Source organism: Phycodurus eques, chromosome 4, assembly GCF_024500275.1.
Source record: "Phycodurus eques isolate BA_2022a chromosome 4, UOR_Pequ_1.1, whole genome shotgun sequence".
Taxonomy (NCBI): domain Eukaryota; kingdom Metazoa; phylum Chordata; class Actinopteri; order Syngnathiformes; family Syngnathidae; genus Phycodurus; species Phycodurus eques.
This window is the reverse complement of record NC_084528.1, coordinates 22,309,638-22,320,995: the sequence shown is the minus strand read 5'-3', so window position 1 is coordinate 22,320,995 and position 11,358 is coordinate 22,309,638. Positions and strand designations below refer to the sequence as shown.

General features: G+C 39.5%; 1 protein-coding gene across 4 annotated transcripts in view; it reads left to right on the top strand.

The window, feature by feature from the left end:
- The first annotated feature begins 238 nt into the window (after positions 1-238).
- The window catches only part of rspo1 (R-spondin 1), a 28,664-nt gene continuing 17,544 nt past the window's right edge, over positions 239-11,358 (top strand). For all 4 annotated transcript variants that reach the window (XM_061675698.1, XM_061675700.1, XM_061675697.1 and 1 more), the window contains exon 1: positions 239-592. The gene's annotated coding sequence lies outside the window, so the exon portion shown is untranslated. The remainder of the gene's footprint in view (positions 593-11,358) is intronic.

Genomic DNA, 11,358 nt, shown 5'->3' with positions numbered 1-11,358 from the left:
CGTAGAATATTACTTCAATAATTGTTTTAAACCATGCATATAAATATTATTAGGCACTGTAATTCAACTTGATACACAAAGTGAAACTATTTGAAGTTAAACGACTGTGCAGGACAGTTTTTCTTTCATCTGAGTGCAGAGTTTGTGGGCGAGGCTTCCACAGGTCCTGGCAGCTAGGAGAGTTGGATGCAAATATCACCTCTATCTCACGCTCTTTCACACACACTCCCTCACCCGAGTTGCAGCAGTTAGAGGCAGCTGACGCTCCAACAACTTTGGATTTAAAACCCACGGGAAAGCTTCATTAAATCAACATTAAAAAATAACAAATTGAACTGAAGACAAAAGGAAAAACATCAGCCTGTCTCATTCCAATGGGAATACAATTATTTTTAATTCTCTTTTTTAATCTGACTTTTTTGGGGTCACATTTTGAAATCATTCAATTCAATTTCTATTGTGGGCAGAGTTGTATTAATTAATGGGAGTATTTTTGTCATTTTGTTTTGTTTGATTCTTTTTTGCCAAACAAGCTGTGGATTTTTAACAAAAGGAAAATTTTAAAGTGTGACGAGTGGACCCTGGTACGCAGGTGGGTTGGTCCTTATTTAATATTTAGACTTTTTGCACTTTCATGAGTATTTAATTATGAAGTGAGTTTATTTCATTTTGCAAGCAGCATTGTTGTTGCATATTGGCACTTTCAGAGAGGGATTAATTTAACAACTATCTTAATTACGTTTGTTGTGGTCTGCACTGGATCATACTGAGAGCTGTTTCAAATAGTTTGAGCTTTTTGTATACTTCACTTAAGCAGCCATACCTTTTTTACAGAGCTTGCATTATATGTCCAGGTTTATCTAATGTTCATTATTACATATGATATACTGTATATTATAGTTGAAAAGCATATGACTGATTATTTTGTCATTCTATAAATGCTGCAAATAGGGCTGTCACTACCAAATATTTTGAGAATCAATTATTCTATTGATTATTTCATCGATTAATCAAATCCAGCCAGCCATCCATTTTCTGAGCCGCTGCCCAATGACGCCCAGCTGTCATTGGGCAGTAGGCGGGGTACACCTTGAACTGGTCACCAGCCAATCGCAGGCCACATACAAACAAACAACCAGTCGCACTCACATTCACACCTACGGGCAATTTAGAGTTCTCAATCAACCTACCACGCATGTTTTTGGAATGTGGGAGGAAACCGGAGCAGGGACAGGGAGAACATGCAATCTCCACACAGGCGTGGCCGGGGATTGAACCCCGGTCCTCAGAACTGTGAGGCAGATGCTCTAACCAGTCCTTCACCGTGCCGCCGATTCATCAAATCATTTGAAAAAATTTTATTTTGCATCAAAGTTTATTGTTTCATAATCAAACAAAACCAAATAAAGAATAATTCAGCAATATCACACGAGAAGGAGTGATATATTGATATCAATCTTTTGAAACTGAGAGCTACTTCTTGTGTACTGATTAATAGGAAGGGCTACTAGTTTGACATACACTTGTGAGGCTGCTTCAGGTTCGACAACATGCCAATTACAGGTTATTCATACTACGGCTGCAGATAATTATTATTTCCGTAATAGATGAAACTGACTATTATTTCTTCCAGTAAATAGGCAAAAATGTTGATAATTGTTTTCCAAAGTTTGAAAATGTCTTATTTTGATTAACCACAAAACTAATCAGTCTACCTTTATGGAGGACTACAGATATCAGAGAATAATTACTGTTGAGACAGTGAAAACAGAGGATTGGGACAATTGTAAGCTAAACAATGGCTGTAAACAATTCACTGATTTTCAAAATAGCTGTCCATTAAATCGATTAATGATCGATCAGTTGTCGATTAATTGATGAATTGTAACACATCTGGTTGCAAAGTCTGTGAGCAATAAACTTCATTCACTCACAACTAAGCTTTCAAACGGAGATAAAAATGGGAGGAAAGCCGAGAGTAACATGATAACAGTGAGCCAGAAGATTTGTTAGCTGAGTAGAAACCTACCACGATAAGTGTACAAGACAATCTCGAGTGTCGCTGTGGTCGTTTATAGAGACGTACTGGTAAGACTGCGGAAGAGGGTTGACAGTAAGAAAAATTAATGGTGCATGTGGCTGGCATCTTAATGTGAAACGTTAAGCCGCCTCACAAGAGTGGTCGTTTGGTTTGTGAATAAGCCGAGTCGGCTAGTTTGTTTCCATGTTTTCGCCCGTCCACTTGGCTCAGTCTGTGTCAAGCTGCCTTAAGCTCCCATTAAATTGCTAAAAGCGGTGCAAAACAGACTGAAGAGAACTGACAATAGTAGGATATCGGTTGCTAACCAAGTTAGTATATAGTACACCTTCTTGTTTCTTTTGGTCGAAACAGTGTGCAAAATTTTTAGAAGATATATTTACCTGTTATTGCTTTTTATGGGTTTTTACAGTATACATACTTACTGTCCGGCCCTCCCGTGGAGGAAAGGCGAGCCACAGTTGACTGCATTTTTCAGCTGTTTGAATGAATGCTGGGAGAACAAACACAATAGCCACATTCACGCAGAAGCTCCTGTTGGCTACAGCTCACGCTCAGACACTCACACGCAGACTTGAAGACATCACATGGCACACACCCAGGCCCCGCCTCTTAAAAGATATGGGATGCCATTTGTAAAGCTGCTCACGCCAAAAATAGCTAATTATTTTGTCAGATCTAGCTTCAAAACATGTTTAAAAAACTGGTGTGCATTTTTGAGAGTCACTTTTCTGCACATTTAGAACCATATTTGTCAACTTTTTAGTGAAATCCAAATATTAAATGTTACACCTAAATCTCAAATCTAAATGTTAAATATATATTTAAATGTTAAATATATATTTAACATTTAAATATATCTAAATATATATATATTTATATCTAAATATGATCTTAAATCTAAATGTTAAATATATATATATATATATATATATATATATATATATTGTAAAATATATATGTCTTAAATGTAAATCTAAATATACATGTTACTAAATCTTAAATATAAATATAAATGTTAAACCTATATCTAAATATAAATCTTAAATTATATATATTTAAATATGAAAATTAAATATAAACGTTAAATGCTAAATCTAAATGTTTAGGGTTGAACTTAATATTTTGTTAAATATACTTTAATATACAGTGCTTTCCACTGGTCTGCCCGCCTCAGAGTTCTTGCGCGCCGCCCGCTAGAGAGCGGACGTCAGCCCTGGAGGTAAATTTGGAAAAACAAGTGGCAAGGGGTGTGAGGGGAGAAAGAAAGAACTGTTGCTGCTGCTGTGGTTCTTTTTTTAAAGCACAAAGCGCCCCGCCCCCACTTCCCTCCTTGCGCCCCTGGCTCCCGCGACGTCCACACGAATGGCTGCTTTCTTCTTCGGTTGTCCAGCGCTGAAGGTGGACGGCGGCCGATGGCAGAGGCACTGCTACCGATGCCGGTGGCTGTGTTAGCTAACTTCCTTGCTTGAGAAAGGAGGCTGAGGTCCCAGCCAGTGAGGATTTCCAGAGGGAGAAGTGGCATCTTCCAGCTGCACCCAGCCATAACCCATTGCAGAGCTGTGGCGAAGAGGCACTTCTTCATAAAAGTGGCACTAAACACTCAAAGTACTCGTCAAATAAAGTTTTCCTAGCTGGTTTGTTATTTCAGGTAGTGATCATTTACTGTATGTTGAAGGGTCCATTTCCCTGTATAAGATGTTTGAAGATTTATATTTAAATATAGATTTAACATTTAGATATAGATTTAATATTTATATGTAGATTTAACATTTAGTTTTGAGATTTATATTTAAATTCACATTTGTATATATATATATATATATATATATATATATATATATATATATATATATATTTAACATTTATATTTAAGATTCATATTTAGATATATGTTTAACATTTAAATATATATTTAGCATTTAGATTTGAGATTTAGGTGTAACATTGAATATTTGGATTTAACTATAAAGTTGACAAATATTGTTCGAAATGTGCAGAAAAGTGACTCTCAAAAATGCACACCAGTTTTTTAAACATGTTTTGAAGCTAGATGTGACAAAATGATTAGCTATTTTTGGTGTGAGCAGCTTTACAAATGGCACCCCATATCTTTTAAGAGGTGGGGCCTGGGTGTGTGCCATGTGATGTCTTCAAGTCACACCATTTTTTTAAAAGACTGTTTGAAGCTAAATGTGACAAAATGTTGCTGTTATTTTCAGTGTGACCCGCTTTACAAACGGCACCCCATACACAGACACTACGACTTGTACTGCATTTAATGCTTGTGATTTTATTTTTTAAAAATGTTTTATCACGTCAAAATGTGTTTGCAACCTGTGGGAGGTGTAAAAGAATATTTAAAAAAAAAATAAAAGAAAGTATATGGTTTCTATAATCACGGATTTTCATTTTTTGCTTCTCTGGTGCTCTCTGGAACATGTCCACCATGAAAAATAGGGGTTCACTTTACCCTGCTTTATCTTCTACTTACAGGTATGTGTATGGTGTGCTATGTTGGTCTTTTGGAGTCCAACAGACACTATAAAAGCAGTACGACGTCTGTATGTGTACCCCATCTAAAGAGTCTAGTAGTAGTCATGTTCTCGTGCTCTATGAGGTACCAGAAGGTTTCATTTGAACTCCAATGAAAGTCTCAGTAGAAAGGCCGAGGCTGTATAGTACATACAATACATGTTGAGAACATGGGAAGATGCTTCAAGCCATGCAGACGCCACATCTTCTTCCACAAGTTTTCTAAATCATGCTTCAGGTTGGCTTTCTTATGAAGTTTACAAATATCAAAATTTGATGGTACATAAACTGAAACTTTGAAAACTTACCCCAGCTACACAACTTCACTCTTGTTGTACATGTTATTAGGATTCCCACATAGTTTCTAGGCAGGACACGCCGTGCTCTAGTATTACTGGCTCCAGGACATGTGCCGCTGCACTATGATTGGCTGTTGTATCCCTGTAGAACACTCCCTACTGCTTCCAGATGGGAAAAGATGTGACCTAATTGTGGTGGTGTTAATACAGTATGTTTCCCATTAACCCTACACCACCCTAAACCTAACCTTAACCCATCCTAAACCATCTTAAACCCTAAACCTAGCCCTAAACCTAACTGCAGCATACATCTTTGCTTATATCGCGTACAAATGTGACACATGTTTGGGATGGTCATGTCGTTACATCTGCGTAGCCTATCATTCCCGCGACGCAGGAGGCAATCATGTTGAAGTGGGGTGTGTCCTGGCCAGAAATTATGTGCGAATCCTAAAAATGCTTTGTGTCCACATGACAAACATCTGTGCCACAACAATTTCCTACTGAAGACGTGATAAACTTTGAAGGGAATGTTTTGGTCGCAGAAGAATGGATGGAACATGCTCCAAAATGGTTGTCAATAATGAAGATCAAAACTGATGAATGGAAGATTTGTGACTTTTGTATCTCAGGAATATAAAAAAAAAAGCACACGTCATTTTAGCAAAACCTATCACGCAAGTATAATGTGAATGTGAACTAATGTAAAACATAACACACACATAGGACACTACCTTTTGATCACAAATTATAACAAACAAATGACTCACTGGTGTAGAATGCGGCAGTCTCCAACTTAACTCAGACCTCCTTCTTCTCCTTCTTTGAAAGACTATCTTTAAATCATAATTGACAAATCTCACACTCACACCTATGGTCAATTTAGACTAGAGTCTTCCTTTAACCCAAGAAAGTTGTAGTATGGAATACCGGGAGAACAGGCAAACTCCACACAGGAGATTCGAATCCAAAAGCTCTCAACTGTGACTGTGACTACATGTACCACTGTGACTTGTGGAGGATTTACTTAGGGATAGGGTTAGTAGGTTACGGTTATGGTTGGAGTTAATGGGTTAGGACAGGGGTCCTCAGCCAAAGGGCCACGGACCGGTACCGGGCCACAGACTGTTTGGTACGGGCCGCACTTTAACCACACCTTAAACTAAACTTAACGTGAATTGGTTAGAGTTCTATAAATTCCAACTGTCTGCGAGGTAGTGAAGGTGTCTGAATGTGATTGGATGAGCGAGTTGGGGGGTGGGGCAAAGTGCAATGGGAAAGAAGAGCATGAAATGTGGAGGTGGAGAGCAGACGGTTGAACGGACAACTTCATTGTCTTCAAATGTTCATTGTCTCAACATAGAAGTTGTTGATAGACCAATGCTAGTCCTTTTTTCATTCTCTGAGAAGGTGCTGTATTGATCGGCACTATCGGAAAGAAGTTTTAGTTTGAAATTCAATTACATCCACCTGTGCCTGTGTCAAAATGCTCATCTTGATCACGCGATAAGAGAACAATGTAAGCCCGCAAGATAGCAAAATTGAATTAAAAATAAATAAATAAATAAATAACGCTTTTGGAGAGTTTCTTCAAACTGGGAAACTGGCCAAATAATGAGAAAGAAGAAGAACCGATAACTTCCATGATGGCGAAAGCTATATTTTAAAGACTATATCGGCAGTTCTAAATCCATCCACCCATCCATTTTCCGAGCCCCTTTTCCTCACTAGGGTCGCGGGCGTGCTGGAGCCTATCCCAGCTATCATCGGGCAGGAGGCGAGGTACACCCTGAACTGGTTGCCAGCCAATCGCAGGGCACATACAAACAAACAACAGTCACACCTACGGGCAATTTAGAGTCTCCAATTAATGCATGTTTTTGGGATGTGGGAGGAAACCGGAGTGCCCGGAGAAAACCCACGCAGGCACGGGGAGAACATGCAAACTCCACACAGGCGGGGCCAGGGATTGAACCCGGGTTCTCAAAACTGTGAGGCTGACGCTCTAACCAGTCGGCCACCGTGCCTCCCAGTTCTAAATCTTACTGCTTTATTGCTAGTTGACTCCGTTCTTGGTAATCTCTCTCCACAGGCTCGCAAATGAAGCCATCAAAATTGTTTGGCCACATGGAGCCAGGCATTAAAAGACCAGCCTTGGGAGTTTTTCGAAAAACAAAAAGATTACACCACTGGGACCAGAGACAAAGACAAAGCACTGTGCTCCCACACATTACAACAACTAAATTCAGATCAATGGAGTAATGGTGAATCATTTATTTAATCTACAATCTTAATCACGCAGTGCCTAATATAATTTTACTGAATTTATTTTTCTTTACTTCTTTTTGAAGAACTTTGATGGACCATCATAGGCTGGTCTGTCAAAATACAGTACAGTATGTCTTTAGGTGAAAATAGTATGTGTTGCAAAAAATGTTGGGGACCGCTGGATTAGTGGGTTAGGGTATAGGTGTTTAGTGGGTTAGCAGGGTGTTAGGATTAGGGGTAGTGGTTTAGGATTAGGGTGTTAGGGTGTGAGGGTTAATGTTAATGGTTTAGTATGTTAGGGTGAGATGTTTCAGTTAGGGTTAGGCTTTGGGGTTATGTTTAGGTTTAGCGGGTTAAGGTTACAATGTAGTCAAAAAGGGAAAGACAATCCCAACACGACAATCCCTCTTAATTTGATACTGACTAAAATGAGATCTAGTGAGTTTTGTGTTATTCTGCTTATTTCTGATCGAGTCATTGGTCAAATTCCAAGTTTTACACATTTTGGGGCATTTGAATTTCAAGGTACTACTGTAGGGCAGCATGGTGTCCTTGTGTTTGGCATGTCTCCGTCACACTTCTAAGGTTGGGGTTTCAAATCTCAGCTCAGGCCTTCTTGAGTGCCGGTTGCAAGTTCTCGCTGTGCTGTGTGGGTTTTCTCCAGAAAACACAACTCTCAAACTCTGAGTGTGAATAGTTGTTTGTCTATATGTGCCCGGCGGTGGCTGGCTGGGGTGCACTATGTCTTTTACCCAAAGTCAGCTGGGATAGGCTGGAATAAGGACAAGTGTTATAAAAAATTAACAGTACCACTGTGTTATTTCCTCCCCACGACATAATATACACATCAGCCACTAGGGTTCACCCACAGGTAGTCTTGAATTATTCAATAGATTCCTTTTCAGTGCTTGAATAAGGTCCCCTTCCATCCATTTTTTTTTTCATTTTTCATAATCGTTGATGTTCTTTTATCGGGTTTGCAAGATAATTCGGGTTGGAAATGTCCAGAATGTCCTTTGTCAAGCTATTCTAGTTGGTCTTTTACGCCTCGCAGTTGAAACAGCCAGATTTCTCATTAATGTGCAATATGTAAATAAGCTTTGCTCTGATTAAATCGCTCATCTTCTCCAATTTCATCCATCCATCCATTTTCTGAGCCGCTTATCCTCACAAGGGTCGGGGGAGTGCTGGAGCCTATCCCAGCTATCATCGGGCAGGAGGCGGGGTACACCCTGAACTGGTTGCCAGCCAATCGTAGGGCACACATAAACAAACAGTCATTCGCACACACATTCACACCTACGGGCAATTCCGAGTCTTCAATTAACCTACCCTGCGTGTTTTTGGGATGTGGGAGGAATCCGGACTGCCCAGAGAAAACCCACGCAGGCACGGGGAGAACATGCAATCTCCACACAGGCGGGGCCGGGGATGGAACCCGATCCTCAGAACTGTGAGGCAGACTCTCTAACCAGTCGTTCACCGTGCCGCCTCTTCTCCAATTTAAATATGGAAAACAGCTTGGCACTGATTGGTCCCTATGGCGTCTAATAGGATCTAGAAGCTTCGGGCGGCCAAACATTCATTAGGATGTTACATCCTTCGATGTCTTACTATTATTGTGAAGTACATTTCACCAAGTGTTGCATTGTTGGCCCACTAATAGGGAACGTGCTCTGAAAGGGGACGTGGGTGAAAACTAAAAGAGAGGGGGATATTTTGAGGTTATGCTTGTCATCCGCTCCCATTAATTTGAATTGAACCTACCACAACAATCATCGGTGGCGACAATGAATGCAAGCTTCGCTATTTTATCCACCACAGTTACATCAAAAATTATAAATACAGTTAAGTATTGCTGTAAAACACAACACATGTATACTATAGACTGTAATTTAGTGGCTGAGACTCGCTCACTTAAAACCCAGAAATGCCATGTTGCCGTTTAGCTGAGTGGGTGGGGACCAACCACGAAGTGGATAGGTACTGGAATATTAATTGATGAAACTACATCACAATGACGGTGATTTCACATTAATCCGTTTTGCAAGCTTTATGGCATTTATTGCCTTTTGCATTCAATCAACACACCGCATAGATGTCAAACTTAAACCACGGCACGACTCATTTTGACCTGCATGGTATGCATAAAACAGTAAAAAAAAATGAATAAGTAAAAATAAAAAAAAAATGGAAGGAGACCTTTAATGCATCTCACTAGGGTTTTACAAAGGAGGCAATTTAATCTCCTTTTTGATAGGCTTTACCAAGTCCTAAAGGCTCGATGTTGGTGGGCTTTTAAGACTAAAATAAAGTTTCTTTTTTTCCCCTCTGTCATATAAATGTGCACATGAACCTCATGCATTGAAGTCATCCCAGTAATTATGAGCCATGAGCCAGAGCCCCTTCGGTTATAGCCGGCTTTCTTTATCACTCATTCCTGGCTGTACCTTTGCAGTTTGGGTAACATTGTGCAAGGTTATAAAAGAGGTTCTGGCACATATGTAGAGTTACTCAACTGTTTTTCTCTTGCCATGCGCTGGTCGCCAGTTATCGTCCTTTCATGTAACAAATGAGTGCTGCATTTATTTTTTGCCTCTGTCATGTAAATATGACTTGGAGCAGAAGGATGACACTGATCCGCTTTCATTATTAAGACAGAGTACCGTTTAGCAACAGCTCAAGATTATCTCGGGACATTCTGAAGTTAATAGGGAAAATAATGTATGATGAATTTCATGTGCCATCCAGACTAACTCTGCAACATGCACGTTTCCATTACCATTTGTTAGTGGTCGTGTAATAATAATACAAATATAAAACCCAATTCCAAGGAACTTGGGACGTTGTGTAAAATGTTAATAAAAGAGAATACAATGATTTGCAAATCCCTTTCAACCTATATTCAGCTAGAATACTAGATATTTAATGTTCAGATTAATATGTTTCATTGTTGTTGTTTTCTTCAAATATTGACTCATTTTGAATTTGATGCCTGCAGCATATTCCAAAGTATCTGGGACAGGGGCACGTTTACCACTGGGTTACATCACCTTTCCTTTTAACAACACTCAATAAGTGTTTGGGAACTAAGGAATTCTTTCCCACTCTCGCTTGATGTGTAACTTCAGCTGCTCAACAGTCCGGGGTCTCCGTTGTTGTATTTCGCGGTTCATAATGCGCCACACTTTTTCAGTGGGAGACAGGTCTGGACTGCTGGCAGGCCAGTCTAGTACTCGCACTCGTTTACTATGAAGCCATGATGTTGTAAGACATGCAGAATGTGTGCAGAAAAACAAACAAACAAAAAAGAACATGGCTTGGCATTGTCTTGCTGAAATAAACAGGGACATCCCTGAAAATGACCTTGTTTGGATGGCAGCATATGTTGCTCTATAACCTTTAAGTGCCTTTGAGCATTAATGGGGCCTTCACAGATGCAAGTGCCCAATGCCCTCGGCACTAACACACCCCCATACCATCACAGATGGTGGCTTTTGAACTTTGCACTGATAACAATCCTGATGGTCCTTTTCCTCTACCCTTACAACTACAACTTCCATGATTTCCAAAAAAGAATTTGAAATGAGGACTCATCAGACCACAGCACACTTTTCCACTCTGAGTCTGTCCAATAATGAATAAACATTATTTAAATAAAACGATAATAATAATAATAATAATAATAATAATTAATTAATTATTATTGTAATGCCTTTCAACACACTCAAGGTGACCTTATTGAGATCTATATATAGATCATACATATATTATATCAGATGTATATGTATGCATCTGCATATACAGGTACGTGTATGTACATGTGCGTGTATATATATATATATATTTATATATATAATATTTCGTCACTAGGGACGCGGGCGTGCTGGAGCCTATCCCAGCTATCTTCGGGCGAGAGGCGGGGTACACCCTGAACTGGTCGCCAGCCAATCGCAGGGCACATAGAAACAAACAACCATTCACACTCACATTCACACCGACAGGCAATTTAGAGTCTTCAATCAACTGAGCACGCATGTTGCATGTTTTTGGTTTATATATATACACGTGTATCTTTAATCACACTTTAGGTGAGTGCACTTAGGAGAATCACTCATTATCTTAACGATCACTTCAGTATTGTTGTTGTTTTGGAATGTTTTGATGCACCCAAAGGCATGATGCCATATGGCAACAAGCACAACAACCTAATATGGT